This window comes from Camelus ferus, chromosome 5 (genome assembly GCF_009834535.1).
Source record: "Camelus ferus isolate YT-003-E chromosome 5, BCGSAC_Cfer_1.0, whole genome shotgun sequence".
Lineage (NCBI taxonomy): Eukaryota > Metazoa > Chordata > Mammalia > Artiodactyla > Camelidae > Camelus > Camelus ferus.
The window spans coordinates 59812623-59819963 of record NC_045700.1 but is presented as its reverse complement, the minus strand read 5'-3'; positions in this window follow the sequence as shown (position 1 = coordinate 59819963).

The window sequence follows — 7341 nt, the reverse complement described above, 5'->3', positions numbered from 1 at the left end:
AGTATAATCTTGTTTATCTGTTCTACATTTTGAAATCCCAGTCTGTCCCTTCCGACCCTCTGCCCCCTTGGCAACCACAAGTTTGTATTCTATGTCTATGAGTCTGTTTCTGTTTTGTATTTACGTTTTTTTTTTTTTTTTTTTTTTTTTTTTTTTTTAGATTCCACATATGAGCAATCTTATAAAGGTATTTTTCTTTCTCTTTCTGGCTTACATCACTTAGAATGACATTCTCCAGGATCATCAGATCTCATATTAAATGTTATTACTACAATAACTTTTTTAATTTTAAAAGTGAGCAAAAGATCTGAATAGTTACATCACAAAAGAAAAGATACAGTTGGAAATAAGCATATGATAAGATGCTCAACATTACTTGTCATTAGGGAAACACAACTTACAACAACAAGATGCCACTACACATCTGTTAGAATAGATAAAAATTGAAAAAAAAAAAACTAACAATACCAATTGCTGGCAAGGATGCTGAGCAACAGGAACTCATTCTTGGCTGGTGGGAATGTGAAATGGTACACACACTTTGGAAGACAGCTCAGCAGTTTTTCACAAATGCAAATATAGTCTTACATATGATCCAAAAATCAGGCTCCTAGGAGTTTACTCCACTGATGTAAAAATGTATGTCCACACAAAAGCCCACAGGCAAATATTTATAGCATCTTTACTCATAATTTTCTAAAACTGGAAATAATCAATTTATCTTTCAATAGGTGAAAGGATAAATAAACTGTGGAACATCCATACAATGGAATACTATTTAGCAATAAAAAGAATCAGCTATCAAGCCATGAAGAAACATGGATAAATCTTAAATACATATTGATAAGTGAAATATGCCAGTCTGAAAGGTCTGCATATTGTTTGACTCCACATATATGATGTTACAGAAAAAAACAGAATTATAGAGACATCAAACAGATCAGTGGTTGCCAGGGATTTGGAGGAAGGGGATTATTGAAGAGGTGAAGCCCAGGGAATTTTTTGACACTATTCTGTGTGATACTGCAATGGTGGATACACGACACTACACATTTAACAAAACCTATAGAACTTTACAGCACAAAGAGTGAACTTTAATATGTGCAAATTAAAAAATTTAGAAGATCAGGAGATCTCAGCATGGAATGCAGACTATGACAAAGGAATCTGTCTATACACAAATGTGTAAAATGACCTAACAGAAGGGAGTAGGGGAAAAGTGCTGACCTAAATAACTTTGAAAATAAGTGGAAACTAAAATGAAAGGCAAAATTACTGTACAAAGCGCTATATCCTAGTTGGTAAAGTTGTTTCCCATGAGACCTGAGACCACTATACTTGTATACTAGAATTGAACAATTATGTAAATGGATGACAAGTGGTGGAAATGAGGTTTTTCAGTATTGGAGTCAGAGTTTACAGACAAGCAAAAGAAGAAGTCAGGAATGATCCATGTGGTACAGGATTAGGGTTGGGGACATCAGTATGAACTCATATTTTATTTAATATAGATGTAGAAAATATATAGGAAAAATAATTATAAATTTACATGTATATCAGTTAATGTACACACATATATTTCCTTGCTCTGTCAGCTAAGAGAGCCTACAAGCAGTGACATCCTAGTAGCAATGAGCACACTTAACACCCAGATCTTGGTTTCTAATACCATTCTCCAATAAAAGGAACCAGGGCTCCTTGGAGAAATGGCTGATTCCAGGTCTAGAGCAAGGCAAATACAAGATGATTCCAGAGCATCTTGTAGTGCTAGAAAGTAAGGGAGTGCTCCAGAGAACCCACAACAATGGGGGCATATCAAAGGGCACAGCAGCCAACGGAAGAGTTCCCAGTGGTCAAGCCTGCAGCAATTTGAGCAACAAAATATATAACATAGACACAGTATTGGATTAAAATCCAAAGTATTAAACAAACATCCATGAGTCCATAAATATAAGTAAATGAGAGAACAGACAGATCATCCATGCAGAAGAATTTTGAATAATTTACATAGGTACTCCCCTCTTCAAGGAGTGGAGCATAACTCCTTACTCCTTTAGTGTGGACTCCACATAGTGACTTCCTTCTGAAGGGCACAGTATGGAAAGAAGGACAGAAAGGCAGAGAAAGAGTAACTCTATGATGGAGAAAACAGACAAACACGACCTCAGCTAGATGAGCAAGTTTCACATCGGCAGTGCAAAATCGCGTTGATAATGCGTACCCTTGATATGATGTCATGAGAATGGCACTTCACTTCTGTGCCTCCCTTCCCCCAAACCCATGACCCCAGTATTATCATGAGAAAAACATCTGACAAATCCAAGTGAAAGACACTCAACAAAACACCTGACCAGTACTCCTCAAAATTGTCAAGGTCACCAAAAATGCGGAAGTCTAAAAAATGTTATAGTCTGAAGAGCCTAAGGAGATGTGATGACTAAATGTGATGTGACATCCCGAATGGGGCCTGGAACAGAAAAAGAATGTTAGGTAAAAACTAAAGAAATCTGAATAAAGCATAGACTTGAGTTAGTACTAACGTATCAACACTGGCATTGGTAATAACAGTGTGTTGATGTTGGTTCATAGATGTGACATCAGTACCATGCTAATGTAAGATATTAACAGTCGGGGAAGTTGGGTGTGGGCTATATGGGAACTCTGCCCTGTCTTCATAACTTTTCTGTAAATTTAAAGCTATTTTAAAATAAAAAGATTATTAAGCTAAGAGTGTATGCTATACTTTTCCTAAAATTTCAGGTGGATCTATTGGTAGATAGACAGATAGATGACAGAGACACATGCATTCATAGAAAAAAAACGAAAGGTTATGTATCAAAACATCAACATTGATTATTACTGGTGGTACAACTAGAGAGTATTTTCTTATTTTGCTCTTCTGTACACATAATTTTATAATGCCATAAGAAAAAAGAAAATTGTAAGCCTTCATTTGTGCCAGAATATTTCCCTGACTTAAGTACCAAAAGAGGAATTATATCTAATATTTAAAATTCCCCAAAATAGTTAAAAGGCACACAGTATGGAACAATTCTGTCAGGAGGGAAATGTAAAAATTACTTTTTTATTCAACACTTTCTTCCCAGGTTGTTCTTTGATAGTACTCAAGGATAAAGGTGAAGAATAATTATATCTGAACTAAGAGTTTGATAAAACATAGTCAAGAAAGAGTCTCAAATTAACCTTCAAGAGGAATCCCAATTCCCCATGTTAATCCGTTCATTTCCCTCATTCTAATTTCCTATGTAATTTAAGATGTTTAAATCTTAAATTAAACCTAGAGGGGCTGGTATGAGGCTCCAAGAAGCTGTTGTTTGATGTCCCTCTAGCTCCATTCCAAGCACACCTGCTAACACCCTCTCACGCTGGAGAGTAGAAGCCGGCGGTCAAGATAACATGAGAGTGCTGGCGGTGTCATTACTGCCTCCTCTAGTGAGACGCGGTTAGCTACTTTAAATAGAAATGATTCTTTCATTCCTATGACAGCTAGGCTTATTCTGTTTTAAATTACTAGATCCTTCTTTGCGTGAGCTTATTGAGGATAAGCTACCTACATTTTTTTTCCAAGGATCATTTCATTTATTTATTTATTTTCATTGTATAAATACGTATTGAGGGCTTACCATTTGTCAGTTACTGTATTAATAATTGAGGAATATTAAAACATAAAATAAATAAATAAAAATTTTAAGGAGATTCTAGGAAAGGGGGCGGCTGCAGTGAAATAGGTAAATTAGTATACTTACAAGACAGAATACATGCCATAAAGCAAAGTTCAGATAAAGTGAAGTGAGCCTCCGCAGCAAGGGGAGATTACATCTGTGCAGAAAGGCCCAGGGAAGGATGGGCGGAAGAGGTGACTGAGAATTGGTCCTCGTTCATATTTGGCGGATGCAAGGGCGGGGAGAATGTTTATTCTCCTTTCTTCATGTTTCCATATCGAGGAACTTCAGCTGCAGTAACACTCCTGGCCTCTTTCCCCACTCATAACTCCTCCCACAGGGGGACAGACAGTGTGCTTGAGAGCAGAAACTGAGCAGTCTCTGATTAACCCTTTCAGGTTTCTCTTTAGGTTGAGACTGTTTGCATGACCCTTATGTTGTGGTCTATTTCTGCCATGCAGTGAGAAATGCTGAAAGCCCCTTTCTTCTGATAATTTTATCAGTGATAAAGGTGATCATGTAATTAGTCTCTGCTTGATCCCTGAGTCCATCACAGGAGAGGAAGACTGGTGTTATTATTAGCTTGCAAGAATTCTATTAATAGATTTTCTACATGTTAATGTAGAAGTGAGGGGACAAGATAAGCAGAGACATGAATACAACATTTGGAAGAATATTAACTATGGCAAACCAATGGGAATTGAGCATGAATAAAGGGGAGAAGTGGAAAATGAAGTAAAAGGAAGGTTGGAGCTATGAACAGGATGTCTGTGTTCTCCCCAAATGCCCATATTGAGACTCTACTCTCCAGTGTAGTGGAATTTGGTGATGGGGACCTTTGGGAGGTAATAAGCCGTAAGGATGGAATTAGTGCCCTTACAAAAAGATACAGGCGAGAGCTTGCTTCTCCACCTGCTCCACCCTCAGTGTAAGAATACAGCAAGAAGGCAGCCACCTACAAGCCAGGAAGCAGGGTCTCAGCAGAACCCGACCATGTTGACACACTGATCTTGGACTTCTAGCCTCTAGAACTGTGAGATAAATATTTATTGTTCAAGCCACCCAGTCTATGGTATATTTGCTATAGCAGCCTGAGCTAACTCAAAGAGTTGGAGACTATTCCTAAAGTATCTTAAAAGCCAGACATGGGCTTTAGAATTAATTCATAGTCAATAGAGAAGTTCTGGTTTTACCCATCCCCTTCTCCCCAGCACTTATTCTATGGAGGGACTTCTTATGCACTTAGCCGTGACAGATACCACTGGAGTAGGCTGCCTTATGCCTACCTTACACTCAAGTTCTCATTCATTAATCCTTCTAACTGTCCTGGAATCTGTCTTACACTAAACTGAATTGCAAGGTAGATAAAGATACTTCTTGTCTCTCCCAGGCCCCACTCTGCAATACTTCCCCCAACTTGGGACTTGTTACCAAAGGTGACCAGTGCCATCTTACTGCCCTCTGACTTCCCGATGTCCTGCTCTGGTGCCCTCTACACTCTCCCCTCTCCATTCCTTTCTCCCCCTTTTATATCCTCTCACTTTTGAAAACTCCCAGTTCCTTAGTATTGCTGACTTCCGGAAGGAGTTAGCAGAAAAACAGTTTGATTGATCTAATTCAAATTATCCAGTGTAATTACTGGAATCTAATCCTCATCCCGGGCACTTGTTTTTGTTTTTATCTTGTTTTTGTTTTGTTTTGTTTTAAGCTTTTATATACTTAAGTGACTCTCTAGATCATGTGACAAAGGGATGAGAAAAAGTGCACACTTTATTTTGTAATTGTGTAATACTTTAAAAATTTGTGCTAACCTATGCTATTCATTTGAGTATACTCTGTTTCATGAAATCACGTTTAGCATTCCAAGATAAAAGCCAAATATAAAACAATGAAATAGAAGCATCTTTATTTTACATATGGAAAAACTACTAGACTGGTCTGCTTACCTTCGTCTTTCTCCTGTGCCCTTGCCTTCCTCTCCTGGGAGAAGTATTACTGATAGGCATGTGGAAGCCCACATTTTCTCCATCTGCCTCACATACTTTCCACTATTTTAATGACTTGGCTGGCTTACTCCCTTTTCTCTTTATTTAGGGCTATTTTCACCCTATTTTCACTCTCTTGACCACTAATTAGAGACAAATAACACAAGTCAAAAGGGCTTACACTTTATTCCATACTCCGGTACATTTTAAGATTTAAATCTATGTCATTCTGCTAGAGTGAAACGAAAGTTAAGAGAGGAGTAACGGGGCCATTTCCTTACTCTGAGAGTAACTCTTCATTGTGCAGTTTGTTTCTAACCATTGGAATGTCTCCGCCCTCCTCCCTGTTCATCAAAATCCCTTCCATCCCACAAAGCCCATCACCATCCTCATTTACTCTTCCAGGAAGCCAACACAAACACCCTCTTCCTCATCTTTCATAGAACTTACTGCCAATATCACACACTTTATACTCTACATTTCAACATTCTCAACTTGCTCCACGTGTGTAAATACTACTTCCCCAATGAGACCATGAGTTCTCAGAGATGAGAGCATTGCTTTATAAATCTTAATACATCATATGGGTCAAGGTATGTAATAAAAACTCAGCGACCTGAAGGGTTGAATTCTTTACATTAACAAAGAGACCCAAGACCCCTAGAGTAAGCAACTTAGAGCCTTGTCTCTTTGTCTGCAATTTTCCAATTAGTTTTCCAAAAGGAAAATCCCCCAATACCCATTGAGTATAAAGCATGAAAGAATCAATGAACACAGCATTTAAAGGATCAAACTTCAAAGCTAGTCAGTGAAGGAATTCTACATTCATTCAGCTGTTGCTCGCTAAACATTTCCCGTGTTCAGGTACATAGTGCTAGGGGAGAAAGTTGGAAGAAGACACAGTTCCTGGGCTCCCAGATGCAAATAAGACACTAACAAATCAAGAAATGAGTAGATTCAAGAGTTTTCAAGGAATGAAGAAAATAGTTAATAAAAGAAAATATTAGTGAAAGTTAATGAGGATTTTGTCACCGAAATATAAAAAAAATTGAGTTTATCACAGTGAGTTAAAGCAAGTATAACAGAACACAAAAAAAATATGTACTTTTGAGTATTTAAATAAGAAAAATCAGAATTTAGATTATTATAAACTGAATGGCTGGGTGGCACTGATGGGCAGGGAATAAAAGGTGCCTATGTTTGAAAGGCATTATTTAAACATCAGTATGACACCCTGAGAGAAAAAGTAATTGCATATAGCCAAGACAATTTTCATGGCTGAAAAACACATCAGATTGTCTTTATCTTTGAGCTGACTTGCTTTGTATGTTTCTCTAAAACAGAATCATAACAGGCCAATGGAAACACAATAGAATAGAGCATGCTATTCTGCCTTTCGTTCCTTTGGGAATAAGCTCAGATCTGAACATGCAGATGAAAGCTGTCTGGCCCTGTTGCTGCTGAGAGTCAACATGGATGTGTTGATGGAGTGTGCAGTCTGATGATGGGCTGATCTTGGGTGGAAAGTGGATGATGGTAATTTCAAAGCTCTAGGTGGGGAACAAAATGTTAGAAATACTGATTACTCACTATCCCCCTTTAATACGTTCATTTTATTAAAATCTTGGAGGAGAGCTGTAAAACTTGAAAACCAGTGAGTGCTCAAGCCCAAG